Source organism: Rhinolophus sinicus, chromosome 1 (assembly GCF_057876585.1).
Source record: "Rhinolophus sinicus isolate RSI-liver-muscle chromosome 1, RSI-T2T, whole genome shotgun sequence".
Lineage (NCBI taxonomy): Eukaryota > Metazoa > Chordata > Mammalia > Chiroptera > Rhinolophidae > Rhinolophus > Rhinolophus sinicus.
The window spans coordinates 123,922,395-123,939,018 of NC_142501.1; the positions used below are offsets into that span (position 1 = coordinate 123,922,395).

General features: G+C 40.7%; 1 long non-coding RNA gene across 1 annotated transcript in view; it reads left to right on the forward strand.

Annotated features, from left to right (window-relative positions):
• Positions 1-16,624, forward strand: part of LOC148759252 (uncharacterized) — a 35,594-nt gene that overhangs the window by 10,036 nt on the left and 8,934 nt on the right. Inside the window, exon 2 of the long non-coding RNA XR_016022144.1 lies at positions 5,231-5,351. This is a non-coding gene — a long non-coding RNA (uncharacterized LOC148759252). The remainder of the gene's footprint in view (positions 1-5,230; positions 5,352-16,624) is intronic.

Genomic DNA, 16,624 nt, shown 5'->3' on the forward strand with positions numbered 1-16,624 from the left:
CTCCACGTGTGTCCCTTGTGTGGGTTGTGTGTGCCCTCCTATTGTAGTTGAGCCTTGGTTGCTGTTTGCATGTCAATGGGAGGGTTGACCCTCAGGCTGATTGATTGTGAGGACTGGCTGTGACTATAGTGGAGGTGCTGTTGTGCAGGGATGACCCTATGCAACAGGATTCACTTTAGTGGGACTCTGTTGCCTGCCCTTTGGATATGTCATAGCGGAGGTAGCTGGGTGGTGCTATGGTTTGGTCTGAAGCTGGCCACCAGGTGTGCTGGCCCCAGGGCCTCCTGGGAGGGTCCCCACCAAGGGCCAAGTTCACTTGCACCCTGTGCCCTGCCCAGAGCCACCTGGCATGAGCCACCAAGCAATCTGCAGATGGCAGCCAGCTATGCTGGGCTTAGAAGTGCCTCAATAGGCCAAGCCTTGAATTGAGGCTAACTGCTGCTAGTGTTGGTCTTGGGGCTGCTCCCCAAGAGACACAGAGCTCACTGAGGCCAGGTGGTGTTGTTTGGGCTTTGTAAATGTTTGAAGGATTTTAGGAAAGTTCACAGCATGAGACAAGAGAGGCCATTTGCATGGGAAAGCCACTGGATGGGGCTTGGGTGGGCCTGCAAGTTGATTTGTCAGGGTCTCAGGAAATTACCAGAGTGGGGTGAGTGGTGTTAGCCAGGTTGATGGCAGCTGACTGCATCAGCACCCAGGAGTGGGGAGAGCTCAACCAAGCAATAATGGATTCTGCCAGCACTTCTGTCTGGGAGGAAATTTCCCCTCTATCCCTCATTCTGAAGCCAGCCAATTCAGTTTTCTCCGTATGTTCCTGGCACCTTTTGAGCACAACGTGAGTGAGTCTGTCAGTGCATAAGTTTGTGTTTGGGCCCTTTAAGAGGAATTCAAGGGGCTCCAGCAGCCCTCTGTCTCATTCCTCTACAATTTTCTCTGGTTTTCACAGCCAGAAGTTGTGGAGACTTCTTTTCCCAACACGGGAAACCTGGGCTGTGGAGCCTGGTGTGGGCCTGGCCCCTCATTCCTCCAGAGGGACCTCTGCAGCCAAGTTATCTCTCCTGATTTCTATTTGCTACATTTGGGTGTGGGACCAGCATGTTAAACATCTCTGCCCCTCTTACCAGTCTCAAAGTGGCTTCTTCTGTATGTCATTAATTATAGGACTTCTGTTCAGGTGATTCTCAATGATGCTTGTTCTGTAGTTCAGTTGTAATTTTGATGTAATCATGAGAGGAGGAAGCACAGTATTTACCTACCTTACTGGAAAATCTTTACTGCATTATTTTTATTTCCTTTTTCTGGAACTCATATTAGAACTGTGTTGAACCTTCTAATTATATCTTCATGTTTCTTGACTTGTTTTTTATATTTTTCACATACTTTATTCTGTTTTGCCTTCTGTGCAATTTCCTCAGATTTAACTTCTCTCTTGCTAATTTTTTCTTCAGCGGTATCTATGTGCCATTTAACATTTCCATTAAATTTTAATTTAAATGACTACATTTTTGTTAATATAATATGCATTTTGTTATTTTTCAAATCTATACCATGTTTCCCCGAAAATAAGACCTAACTGGAAAATAAGCCTTAGCATGATTTTTCAGGATGACATCACCCGAACATAAGCCCTAATGTGTCTTTTGGAGCAAAAATTAATATAAGACCTAGTCTTATTTTCAGGGAAACATGGTATTACCCTTTTTATAGTGTTCACATGATTTTTTTCCTGTGTTCAATTTTTCTTTTTAAAAAGATTTTATGAAGAAAATTATAAAATTTATTGAAATAAAAAAGAGCTAAAAGGAGAAATATATCCTTTTATGGTTAGTAAGTAAATATTTAATACTATTTCAAGAACAACAACAAAAAACAAATGGAATTTTTCATGGTACATGACAGGCTGATTCTAAAATTTATGTGGAAGAATGAAGGCCAAGAATAGCCAAGACTCTAGAAAGAAGAACCAGAATAGGAGACATACCCTGTTAAATACATCCAAGTTTTCCAAACTTGTTATAAAGCTGTAATAATTAAGATGCATTGTTATTGGCACAGAAAAAGGCAGCTGAAACAAAACAAACAAACAAAAAAGTGGAGAACCCAGAAACAAAATGTAAATGTATACATTTACCAAATGACAGAAATGACATTAAAAATTAGTGGGGAAAGGATGGCATACTCAAGAAATGGTGTAAGTTTATGATGTTGTATTCCTGATAACTCAACATCTCTCCGTGGTATTTAACTTAGAGAAACTCTTATATGTGTATGTACAAGAATAGTCAAGGAATCAGTATTTCTAATAGAAAATAAATATAAATGAATTAGTGAATAAGTGATTGAAAACAATGAAAATGCTCATCAACAAAGAATGTATAAACAGATTGTGACATATTCTTACAGTAGTGGGGTAATAAATAGTTAAATGAATTATTTATAGCTGTAAATACCAATATGACAATTTTTCTTTTGTCTTTTTTTTTTTTTTTTAGCATACTTGATTCTTGTCTCTGATAATTTTATTATCTGAAGTTCTTCTGCTATGTGTTGAGTAGGTTGATTTTCAGTATGATTGCCTTGTTTATTTGTAAATTTTGATTGTGAAGTTATCTTAAGTGGAACCTATTGGTGGGAATCTCGTAGAACCTCTAGAGCAATTTTAATCTCCTACTGCCAAGGATATCTTCAGCTTGGCAGGAGGTTTTGTATTTGGTTAGGTTTTTTATTCTGACATCTCCAGACAATGGAATAGACTCACGGTGATACATTTTTTGAAGAAAGAACTATTTGTTCCACCCCAGGCCTAGGGAGATAAACTGTCTTCTATTTCTTTTTGGCATTTTTTTCCCCAGTACACCTTTTGCAGAGGGGAGAAACTTCTGGAACCTCTCTTAATTCTGGAGCCTTAGTTCTAGCTGCCTTTCCTCACAAAGGCTCCAGGCCTTATCTGTTACTCAAGTGGTGATTAAGAACCTAACCTTTTGGTTCCAAAAACATGCAAAAACCTGAAAAGCTGTCAAGTATTATCAGCTTATTCTTATCTATTTAGTTTAAAATTCCCAGTTATTTTTGGTCACCGTAGATTTCTCTTGCTTTATTACCTTTAGTTTTATAGCAGGAACATCTTCAGGGTTGTTCAACCCCCAAACTGCCTGAAAGGGAAGTCTGTTTGCTCAACTCTCAAAGCTTAGGCTATTAAGATAAGAGTCTTGGGTTAGAAATAAAATGATTTAAATAGTAATAGATCCAAACAGTCACAGAGTGTAATATAAATGTGTTTACTTCAAAAATTGGCATTGCGCTTTTGCCTGTATTAAACTTTATTTTCAGGAAAATAATTTACTCGTGACTGAAAACGTTTTTATTCTTCCAACAGTTGGTGTCTACTATCTGTGGGACAGCAGAGGATGTACTTCGGGTTTCAATGTATTGACTACTGATTTATTTCTCTCTGTCAGAAGATAATCTAACCCATATTTGAATTGGAAAAATGATAATCAGTGCTGTGCTGATCTTCCATGTGAAAAATGTGTCCTTAAAACAAAACAAAAAGTGATTAAATGGTGCTGGAATTTTGACAATGTTGTCATTAACAGCTGCCTATTAAAAACAGTTAGCCCCATTGTTCTTTATTAACTGGACATGCAGCTTAATGGAGTTCAAAGGGCCCATAGTCTCAATCTTTCTCTTTTTACAAGTACTTATGACTCAAGAGAAGACACAATAGCTATATTTACAATTATACATATATACATATATGTATGTCCATTTTGCTCCCTTAGAAACAGTATCCTGTTATTTGTATCAATCTTCTAGAAAATTAACTTTTCTAGTTAATTGGTTTACTTGGAAGGGAATGCATAAGGACAGCTGTTTGCATCTGTTGATTTAGTAGAGAGAGAAAGAGTATGGTGGATAATGCCCTTCATTCAGATACACCTCACCTGAAAGGTCACCACAATGAAGTTTGAAGCAAAGTGTTCTTTTGAGAAAAAATAATCAGAACTTACAAAATAATTCAAGTCTTACGGTTATACCAGAAAGTTTCTATGTCCTTACCTTGAATGGCTAAGGGACCTCTAGGTATAAGGACCAAGTAACATTAACTATTCCTTGAGCCAAAAGAGATCATAGGAAGTCTGTTTTAAGGTTACTATGACCTTGAAGTCAACTGGAGCACAAGCATTCTTCACATCACCTCTTTCCATGGCCCCAAACTATTGTGAGGTTGCTCAGAAACCGCAAATGACACACCTTGAGTATGACATCAAACGGACAAATATCCATTACTGCATTGTCATGGCATCTCTGACATCTTTGTCACCAACGCCTGAGATATCCATGGGATCCCAACAGCCAAAGGTGATGGGAAAGTCTGTGGGACTATTTGCTTCTCCCATGGCTGAGTTAACTAACAGGACTGAGAAGATGCTTTGTTCCCGAGAATTGAATTTGTGATTTCTTTGACTCCATAAGTCATCAACGAATGAATGATTCATTCATTTAATGAGAGTTTACTAGGTGCTTGGGTTGAAGTGACAGGTGATTAAGAAATAGTTCCTGCCCTAAAGGAATTCACAGGGCAGTGCAGGAGGCAGAAGGGTCAATAAGTCAGTTCAGTACTATATGATGAGAAGAATGTGGACTGAGGAGGGGCACAGACCCAACTGTGGGAGCATGAGGGAGGGGGTCAGGAAGGGACTCCTGGAAGAGGTGACCTCTGACTTGAGTAAAAAGGGAACTGTGGTGTTAGCTAATGCTATGGTGGTAATCACATTGCAATATATAAGTGTATCAAATCAACACATCTTATACTTTAAACTTACACAATGTGATATGTCAGTTATATCTCAATTTGAAAAAATGGAATTGCATTTATGTTTGCCAAGTGAAGTGCCATCAACCATAAGAGAAAAGCAAAACTTGGGTACTTTTTGGTTAATAACACAACAGGCATAGCTATTTCTTGAAATAAATGATTCCGTTCAATTATCTTGGTTTTTGTCTTATTTTTATTACTTTGGTAACTTAGCCTCTACTATCATGAGCGGTGTTATTTTCAGAAGCAAAAGCGTTTCACCTTCTAAATAGCTTAGATATTGTATATGATAATGGCCCCCTAGAGAGTGCTTGCTGTATCCAGTACTGCTGGACCAGGCCTGACTTATCAGGAGAAGATGCCATGATAGGGTGACAATGAACATTTCCTATTCTGTCTTTCTCTTCTCAGGCAGTGCATCAACTGGGAGAGACTTAGAATGGCTGCAACCTGAATCCAAGTCTGGGGTCAGTATGAAACTAACCCAGTGATTAGAGCAAAGTTGTCACCATTTGCTTTGGATTCCATGCTGGTGAGTAGAGGAATGCAAACAATGGATTGAAGTGAAGAAAGGTAGCTTTAGAATGGAGACATGGAAAATAGATGGCAGACTCTGAGAGGTTCCAGGGACATGAGTTCTCCATCTCCATTCCAGTGAATTGACAATTTTCTACAAGAAATTTTGAAAATACTGTGTTTTATAATTGAAAAGGAACAATTCAATTCAACAGGAATTCATTGAGTGCTAACTCTTGGACAGCTACTATAATAAATGGTGGGTTTACAAAGATGAAAAAGACTTATTTCTGCCTCAAATTGCTCACAATGTAGACAGACTCTTAAACAGGTAACCATAATGCAACAGTAGAGTGGATTTGGCTAATTTGTGAGAAAGTAGTATCCCTGTTGTCTTACCACTGATCCCCTGACCAGGCTTGGTAAAGTTCAGGGCTGATGGTCAGGCCCTGATTTACTATCCCAAATCTTCCCAGAACTGTTTGTCATGACATAATTTTGCTTGCATTTCTTACCTCTAGATCCTTGTCATAATTGTCTATCGATTTACCTTGCTACTCTGGCATTGCTCAGCTGCGTGCAAACTCAGTTCTCTAATTTATAGAATTAGGCTCTGTCTCCTAACTACATCTGTCCCTGGACCCCCACCTGTGCTCAGCATTTCCCCCATTCCAACATTACCTTAGCCCCTATTTATCCTCAATTATTGAACTTGTCCTCTTCTCCCCACCCCCATTCAAAAATCATTTACTCAAGTCCTGCCATTTTTGAACCCCTGTGGATTTCAGCAAGATGTAGCTAAAATAAAAAATGGAAAAGCTCTTGTAGGAGGTGCATCTTCAACGGTTTTATCCCATTAGTAGAAATTACAAAAACAAACCAGGATCCTGAAAGAACTGAAGGTGGCAGTAGAGGAACAAGCATCCTTTCTGGTCCTGGTGCTGAAAAAAACCAGACAGGAGTTCTAGCTTCACTCCATCTTCTGTCACATTTGTATGATTTCTCTTCATATTTCCATTTCTCCTCTTCTTATTCCTAGTTCAGCTGCTTATCTCTCTTCTCTGATTCTCTTTCTCCATGTCTTCCCAATTGCGTTTGAAGGCTTTCTTTGTACAAGCAGAGATATCATTTCCAGTTGTTTTTTTTCCTACCTGTCAAGAAATATTAAATCTGCCATCCTTTGCCTTTTCATCCATTTAAGCCTTACTAAGTAAATAGGCTCTGGGAATTAATACAACCAAGTATGTTCTCTGTCATCTGTAATACAAAATTTATAAAAACAATACTGGGTGGGTAAAATTTGCAAAAATGTGATCTTAAACAATTGCCGGTAGAATTTTTTTTTCCATCCTATTTTAGCTTTATTTATTTATTTTTAAAAATTTATTGGGGTGACAATTGTTAGTAAAATTACATAGATTTCAGGTATACAATTCTGTATAACATCATCTATAAATCACTCTGTGTGTTCACCACCTAGATTCAGTTCTCCTTCCATCACCATATATTTGATGCCCTTTACCCTCATCTACAACCCCCTGCCCCCTTACCTTATGGTAACCATTAAAATATTGTCTGTGTCAATGAGTTTTTGTTTCTCATTTGTTTGTCTTGTTCTTTTGTTATTTTTGGTTTATATACCACATATCAGTAAAATCATATGGTTCTCTGCTTTTTCTGTCTGACTTATTTCGTTTAGCATTATACTCTCAAGATCTATCCATGTTGTCACAAATGTTCCTATATCATCTTTTCTTACTGCCGAATAGTATTCCATTGTGTACATATACCACACCTTCTTTATCCATTTTTTAACCAGTGGCTAAAGTTCTTAATTAACTTCCTCAGGAGTATCTATCCACCTGTGGCCTGAGGGCCAAATTGGCTCTGCTGCTTGTTTTTGTAAATAAAGTTTTATTGGAACATAGCCATGCTCATTTGTTTACCTATAGTTTATGAGTGCTTTTGCTTTACAGCCCCCATACAGAATAGTGCTGGTTTAGGAAAAAGGGAAAAGAGAGAAGGTGAAATCAGGATAGCTCTTAAAACTTCTCTTGGAAGTGGCACATGTCACTTTCACTCATGTTTCATTGGCTGAGCAAGTCATAAGGACAAATCTGGGGAAGGATGCATATTCCTCCTGTAGGTACTTTCCGGAGGGAGAGGCCTGGTTAGGATGATACCTAGAAAATTTGACAATAATCCCATCTATTACAGTGGCCTATTCAGGTGTTGTTAAGGATTCACTATAAAAATGAGAACTTCTACAAGGTCTTAGGGCAGAAAGGCTAATCATTTTTGTCTTCTCTCCCCTTGAAACATGTCAAACAGTACGAGTCATACAATAAGTACAGCCTCAGAATTCTGTGTTCTAGGGGTGAACGGGAACCTCAGAGCTTGTGGATTCCTGGCAAGAACCGCCCCCACCCTAACCCTTCCCCACACTCACAGCCTTCCCCTCACTATTTGCTTTGAGCATGTCAAGAGTCCTCTCACCATTTCCCTTGTGTCACAGATGGAGTTCCCTGAGGAGATTTGAGCACAGGTGTTTCACCTGCTGCATTCTCTCAGCATCACTAGCTGTGGGGAGAGCAGACAGGCCCACAGTGTAGTAATGGCAGAGGCCTATGGACCCTGCAATGCAATGCTTGGGAAGGCTCTGAAGCTTTCATGGTCTTTCGCAGTGGCTGTGAGCAAGGCAGGCCAAGGGACCAGGCATTCAGGCCTCTGCGTTGACCAGTCACTGGGAGGGGGCGGGGTGAGCCCAGGAAGGGGTGTGGCGTTGGGCACGGGAGCTCTCTTCCTTTGCAGGCAGTTCCTGGAGGGGCGCTGAGTTAACAGCTGTCAGCACCAACATCGCAGCAGCTGGGGCTTGAGAGCTTCAGTCCCAGGGAGTGGGGTGGGGAGCAGGGCAGAGCACGGCAGCATCTACCACACGCTGTCTACTTTAAGCACCCCTAGATATGCAGGATTCTGGGCTCTCAGGTCTTCCTTACCCCCTGGATTCTCCTCTCCATTCAGCTCTGACATGTCCTTTTCTGTCCCAATCACCTACCCCTCCCCAAATCCTGAAATCCTAGACCCTTGCCTCCCTAACCTCCTAGGCTCCTACTGTGCTCTTTGAAATTCACAGCCTGTCACCAGCACAATTCTCTATATTTGCAAATTCTTCTCTCATCCTCCCCTTCATCTTCTTGCTCTAAGTGAAACCAAGCTCTTCCCTGAGGCCACTGCTTCCCCAGCAGACCTTCAAAGGATGCTATTTTCTTGCACACAGCCCCATCCCCTGGGACACAGGATAGGTATCTTCCTTTGCCCCACACTTCTAGACCTTACTCCTTCCCTCCTCCCTCTTACTCCTGGCTCCTAATCTCCTATTGAGTCATTGCCGTCCACTCCCTCCCCTTGCTGCGGATCAGTGGGTCGTTACCACTCATTCCTTGAAGACTTTAGCTCCTGGCACCCTGTAATTCTAACACAAGTCCTGTCATCATTCTTGTGATATAAATGTCCCCATAAAGGATGCTTTTAACACATTGGCCTCCCAGTTTGTTACTTCTCCTCCTGGAGTGGCCTTGGGTCCCACCGTTTCTCGTCACATTCCCCTCGTTCATAGTTTTGACCTTGTTGTTACCAGTAGTTACTTTCTGTCCAAAGTTACAATTTTAAGCACCTCATTCTCTAGCCATCATCTTGTATCTGTCCAACTTATTTTCTCTGAGATTCTAATTCCAATAATTCTTGATCCTTTTGGGACCTCAAGCACCACCTTTGCTGTGTTCCTCTCTGCCTGGCTGAGAACCCACGGTCCATCATACACACATTGTTAACTGCATTGCTCCCCTTGGTCCTCCTCACCTGGTAGTAAGTTCAACCTTCACCCATGGTAGCTGGATAGGGCCTGAGAAAACCATGCTTGTTAAATTTATGGACTGTCGGAGTCCATTCGGGCAGCTAAAACAAAATACCACAGACTGGGTGGCTTATAAACAACAGAAATGTATTTCTCACAGTTCTGGAGGCTGGAAGTCCAAGATCAAGGCACAAGCATGGTCATGATCTGGTGAGAGCCTTCACCCTGGTTCAGAGCTGGCACCTTCTGACTGTGTCCTCACGTGACAGAAGGGGCGGCGGAGCTCTCTGAGGTCCCTGTGATAACAGCACTAATCCCATTCACAAGGGCCCCCACCTCCTCATACTATCACATCAGGCATTAGGATTTTAGCGTAGCAATTTGGGGAGACACAGACATTCAGGATGAAGTCAGAGAGGTGGCTGTGGACCCGGGCATGTTGGGCTTAGGGGTTCTTATAAAGGCTTTCCATTTTACTTTGGAAGACGTGGGAAACAATGAGAGGGTTTATTTAACCAGCAGAGTGACATAACTCAACTTATATTTTAAATGGCTCAGTCTTGTTCTGTGCAAAGTGAATTGTAGAAAAGTGAGAATGGAAACAGAAGAGCAGTTAAGAGACGACCCCTATATAGTCCAGTGTGTGGGGAATTGATAGAATTCTGGAAATGTTTTCAAAATAGAGTCAACAAGATTTGACTCTAGATTATAGATTGGATGTGAGTTGCAGTGAGGGAAAAGAAGTAAATAAAGAACGATTCTTAAGATTTGACCCAAACAACTGGATGAGTCCAGTTGGTATTTACTGAGATGAGGAAGAAAAGGGGGAGAAATTTTAACTTATTTGGGGGGAGGGTAAAGTGCTATTTTGGAAAGCCTCAGTTAACTTCCAAGTGAGATGTGGGTTAGATATATATGTCTGGGGTTCAGGGTAGGACTAGATGTATAAGTTAATTATTCATTAGCATATAGATAACAATTAAAGTCAACAGGGTGAGATCATTGCAGGAGTGGTAGGTAGATAAGAGGCCCAAGAACCAAGCCCTGGGACATTACAATATTTATAAGTTTGCAAGAAGAAGAGGATCCATCACAGAGGCTGAGACTGAGTAGCCAAGGGATGAAGGGGGAGAGCGAGAGTGTGTTGTCCAGAAGCCAAGAGAAGAAATAGTTCAAGAAGGAAGCAATGGTCACATGTGTCAAACCCTGCTGATAAGTGAGAGGAAGAATAAAAATTGATCATTGGATTTGACAATGTGGTGGTGACAGGTGACTCTGATGAGAGCAGAGAAATGAGAGAGTACCTGAAAGAAAGTGAAGACCACAGATGGAAGCATGCATCATTGCTGATAGAAATGATTCCATGGAGAGAGAAATGTTGTTAATGCAAAGGAGAGGGGGGCGTTTGTAGAACTGAAATTGTTGAGTAGGCAAGAGGAGGTGACAGCTAATGTACAAGGACCTCCAAGTTCATTGTTAGGAAAGGGAGGACAAGGTTTATTGTTCCCAGTGCAAAAAGTTAGTAGATTTGTTGACAGGGATCTCATTTTCTCTCACTGAAATAAGCAATCAGCTACTCTTAAGAGATCTGAGAAGAGAGATGGTGTGAAATAGTTGTTTAGGACAGTGGACTTGATAAAAGGGCACAAGAATTGGCAGAACAACACGAGGGTCAGCCTGTTGTTTGTGGTCATGATTGTACAGAATGACCAGTCAGCACGATTGTGTTTTCCTATAGCCATATTCAGGAGCACAGGTGCAGGTGTGGAGAGGGGAGAGGGGAGAGGGAGAGAGGGAGGGAGGAAGGGAAGGAAGGAGGGTAAGTGAGTGTGTGTGTCAGAGTCAGACTTGGTCAAGGAGTTTCTCAGGCAGTTACGACTAAAAGAGAGATGAAAATGGAATTGAGGGTGCCTGCGACGGATTGCTTATAGTATAGACCATGACATTTGAGCTGAGTGTGAAAAGAAGTGAGGCTGAGCAGGGGAAATGAACAGTGAGAACGAGCTGCCAGTAGGGTCAAACACTGGTGGAGTTGGGGTATAAGAGGGAGTGAGCTGGTGGAAGGAGAGTGGGAAGCTTGAGGCTGGGATTTTGGATGGGATGCACCTGTTGGTAAAGATAGGGGACTAGCGGTGACCATGGAGAGGTGTGTGGCTGAGGTGAGATGTCGAGGCAGGAAAAGATCCTTGCTGATGAAGAGTCAAAGATTGGCAGGCTAATGAGTTGAATGTATTTCTTACATGCAGCATCAGAATTCCAAGAATTATGACAAGCGTAGTGCTGAGAGAAAATTTTCAGTGAATGAGAGGCAGTGACTGAATTCTTTCGACAGCTACAATAATTAGAGGTTGCAAGTATTTTGTAACACTAATTTTTATGAGGTTGGCTATTTCATTCAATCAGTATAGGTCTCAGTTTATTTTTCTAAAAATGTAGGGAAGCTCCCTTTTGGTCTAAATTCTATGATTAAAAATATCTATCTATCTTATGTCTACCATCAAACCATGTTTAAAAACTCCTCTGTTAACTGGAAACAGTTGAACTATTAGTATTTCAAGTTTCCTGATGTCAGAAGGAAATCTGTTGACCTCAGATTATAATGTATAATTTTGCTAACGTACAAGAATATTTTCTTATAGCTAACAAGATAAGTTAACGGCCTTTCTGGGTTAAAATCAGGGAGGGAGAGGAAAAATTCAACAAATGTTTGTTAAGTACCAACCAGAGAAATTTGGAATTAATGTTGTTGCAGGTTTTCCCATTAAAGGGAGAGAATTGCATGACTATTAGTTTATGAAATGAGCCAACAGGGAATCTTTGGCACCAGAACTCTAATTGAATGAACATTTTCACATATCAGAGAGGATTCCCTGACTCCTCCATTCTCTCTTGACTCTTCTCCTAGAGCACATTTCTCATTGCAACATAGTAATTTGATTTCTTCTCTATCACCTTCCCTGGAATTGGAGCTCCACGAGGGAAGGCTTCTTATTCATCTTTGTACCCATCTTCAAGTGCAGTGCCTGATGTACTAATCACTTGATAAACATCTGATCAATGCAAGACCAAATGACTGACTACATGAATGGAAGCAGTAACTACTCATTTATTTGCTTCAGCATCTATTAAACAATGACCATCTTGTAGGTTGTAGTTACTGTACGACTTAGGTATTTGAATGTGTTTAAAATATAAATTTGAACTGCATGTGAGAAAAATCACATGACAGGTAGTTTGATAGGATTGCTGGCTTCTGCTGAATGAACTCTAGGATTCTGTTGTACCTTACACCCGTGCCTGGCAGCATCTTCCCTCCTTGTACAGACTTCTTCTAATTTGAATTTGCATCACACCAGCAAAGCATAATATTTCTAGTAACCTATGTCTTTTGGAAACTCTGGAGCCCAAAATTCTCAAAATATCTACAAGAAGAATTTTGAGGAATTGGGCCCCTTCTTAGTCATCCTTTGCGGGTGTTCTGGGGTATGATCTCCCACATTGGACTTTGGCTGTCAAGGCAAAATGGGAATGGAAGGAGCCTCACTGTTTCCTTTTTTCTAACTGATGAAAAAACTTTTTTTATTTTATTGTATTTCTAACTGGAGAGTAAGCCATTGCCCCAGCCCTAGAAATAATCAGTGAAGCTTTGATATAAACTCCAAGGTGGTACTTGGTTTTTCAGGAAACCCTCTCTTTTGACAATCTCTTCTGGATGCCTGGGATGGAGATGTGGCCACCACTGGTGTGGAGCAGTTGGGACTCACTTGAGGGATGAAATTATTCATTTCTCACCTTTGCTATTAATGAGCCTCTAAGTTATTATGTATCTCTCTTCTCAGCTGTAAAATAAAGGGGTTGACTCAAGAGGACCTGAGTGGTTTTTTTCCACCAGTCGTTCCTGAAATGGTGTGCACTTTTTCTTTCCGCAGTACTAGCTGTTCTTTCAGCTCTGAATGAGCCCTGCCCAGCCACTCCCTTCGCGTCTTCAGATAATGTTTTAGTTGTAATCTTCCCCAGTCTCCACCTCAGTCCTGTGGTGTTTATCTTTCATATCATTGATTTCTTATTCACATCTAATCTGGGTTGATTTAGGAACCTTCTGGAAAAATTGAAATCAACTCAGCATATATTTAGTGAAGTGTTAATCTGAGACACCTTGGAACAGGACAAGACAGGGCTCTGTCTCCCAGGCTTGGCAGAAATGCTACTTAGCTCCATTCCGACAAATTCCACCTTAAAGACTGTAGGTGCTCATGAGCACTGCCTCTCTCTCCTACCCTGACGCTTTTATTTATGCATTTCCAAACAGATATAAGGAAGTTACTAGTAGCTATAAATACAAATGGTATTGGACATTTTTGTGTTCTTTGGTGCAAAGACAGTATGTACCTTCTATCTAGTATTAGTTTGGTTGGACTATTTCTGCTTTATAGAATTATCTTACTGTGATGTATTTCTTACCAATAGGGAAAACATTAAGTAAAAGGCAGGATGTTCAAAATTCTGAAGACTCGGAGTTGGAAAGAAAGCAGGCCCAGTAAACTGTGTGGACCAGCAGTGATGGCTGAGATAAAGGGAGGGAGAGGGCAACTTGGGTGGCTTAGCGAAGACGCCACAGCTCCCTCTAGAGGTGAGAGGTATTGAGTTACTTTGCGGACAGATTGTTAACCCATTACAGATTTCTGAAAAGCAAAATTTAGCTGAACCCTTTGTTTCAAGAGAATAATCTCTATTTAGAACAAAGGAAATCTGTCTATTTTTACTCCAAGAAAGAGCTGAACCAGAGTAGGGGTCAGAAAATGGCAACTTCCTAGTTTTTCACAGTGAGGTTCGTTTTGTGACCTGATAATTTAAAAAAACGTCACGGGAGATCCAGTTGTCACATATGTAAGACTTCCATGGAAAAATTTCAGTGCTTTTTGAATGGTCCTCACCTCTACTCTTAATATATTAGAGACTTGAGAACATTATATTTTACACACTTTATAGTTGACATTTGGTTTGTTACTCTTCTTGTTGTTTTTGGTAGTTTTATTGTCTAATTATTACTTATTGTTGACATTTGTCACTAATGAATGACTAGCCAGAAAAATTATATCAACTTCATATAGAATTTGAAAAACAAATATGCCTGCTGTTAAAGAATGCTTAATTTGAAAAAATGTTATTTTAGGAAACACACCTTTTTTTAATGTAACTTATCCCATCTATCTTTTATTACCATCCCTGAGCTCTTATTTCTTTTGAATTGCTGGCTCTTAGAGAGTAGAACATCATTTTGCTCAATCTTGTATTCTTTCCAAATCCACATGCCTCGCACGAAGGAAGCATATAAGTGCTTGGTTTGATGCCATGGATTTTTTTTTTTTTTTTTAAGATTTTATTGGGGGGGGGAACAGGACTTTATTGGGGGAACAGTGTGTACTTCCAGGACTTTTTATCCAAGTCAAGTTGTTGTCCTTTCAATCTTAATTGTCCGCAGCTTAGCTCCAGGTCCAGTTGCAGTTGTTAGTTGCAGGGGGCGCAGCCCACCATCCCTTGCGGGACTCGAGGGATTGAACTGGCAACCTTGTGGTTGAGAGCCCACTGGCCCATGTGGGAATCGAACCGGCAGCCTTCAGAGTTAGGCGCATGGAGCTCTAACTGCCTGAGCCACTGGGCCGGCCCGATGCCGTGGATTTTATAATCAATTAAGCAAATCGTTGACCCACTTGTTACTCAACAAGAGAGGTAAAGTGACTTGCCCATGGTCAAATAGCTAACACATGGTAGAGCCTGGATTCAAACTCAGGCAGTTTGGTTCTAGAGTTCCCCATATATAGTCAGGTGTATGAGTGAGGACATCCCTTTTTCTCTTCCCTCCCCCACCACTGATACTATCTCAGGAGCCCTGAGTTTTACATAGGTATCCATCCACACCTCCTGCCTGCAGCCCATTTGCTGGGAGGAACTGATTTCATTTTTGATCACTGAGATGGGGCATGTGGCTTGGGTCTACATTAATGATGGGTTCCCACTCCCCGGCCAGAGCTATTGCATCAGGAGAGGCAGTAAGCCTGCAGACCACGTTTGCTGAGGACTTTGTGGGAGATAAGTGTCCTCTCTCTTCTGGAAAAAGTTTGGGTGACCACCTTCTTTCCCTATCCTTAGATATGAATAGAAGCATAGCCCAGGCAGTTGTGGGCAGCCAAAATAAGACATTGGCTGGAAGAGAAGCAACATTGCCAAGGGCAGACAGATACAGAAGTAAACCTGGCCCTGGATGACATTGGTAAGCAATTGAGTCAATCCAACCCTGAAACCAACCCTCCCTCTGCATTCAGTCATGTAAGCCATTAAATCTCTTTTTATCATTAAAGCCACTTTGAGGGTTTTTTTTTTTTTTTAAATCACTCAGTACAAACTATTTATGCCCATAATTTGGGCATGAAATAGAATAAGATTCTATCTCTTTCTAAAAATCTAACTGGTTAAAACTTCAACCAGGTATAGCTGTTATGCTTGAAGAGAATTAGTTAGATCTCAGTATCTGAGAGCTATGTGATAACTAGTTCATGTTATATTTACAACTCTATATTTAAACAAAACTTAAATGTCAGGTGCTTGAATTTGTATATAAAAATATCAGGACCGGCTGTTACTGCAGCTGAACTTAAATTCCCTTAGCGAGAATCAATACTTTTCTTTTAAGCCAAACATATTCCTCCACGTACGTCCAAAGGACAAATAATACATGGCCAAAGAAAATGTTTACAAAATGCATCCACAGAGGATAAAAATTAGGAAAAAAATGCTACTTGTCTGTTATAATTATTGGAAAAACCATCCCTTAAGCTCCTTCAATATAGGATCTTGCTTCTCTCCCAAAGGAGAGCCAATTAAATAACTTTGAAAGTAGAAGGTTTGATTGCTGGTGATTATAGACAAATAATTCAAGGATAAAGACAAAATCCAAACATAAAACCAGCATCTTGAAAGAGAGTTTAAGATTTCATTGGTCCTAAACTTTAAACTAGAAGGGCAGAGCATCTGTTGGTACTAAGGAAGCCCTAGAGAACCAAGTCTCTTCACCACAGATACTCGATGGGGTGGGGGCATATTGATTCTTGCTAGGAAATCACAATGCCCTCTTAGTCCAAGGTTCCCCTTGGGTTTTCCATTTTGTGACAGAATCTAATGGCTTAAGACTTTCCTTTTGTAGCTTGGAGAGAACCCTTTTTCACTTCCCGGTACTCAAATAGAATTATAAGATGCCTATTAAAGTTGGGAAGAAAATGATCATTTCCCGCTTTTGTTTTATTTGTATCAGAAAGAGCAGAGGGTCCCACGCCTTCTAATGTAATGGACTCAGCATCTGGAGAGGGCTGCATTTCAGTAATTTACTGTAAGGAAGAATGGTTTGATTTTCAAGGTCCCTGCATTATAGAAAGATTCAG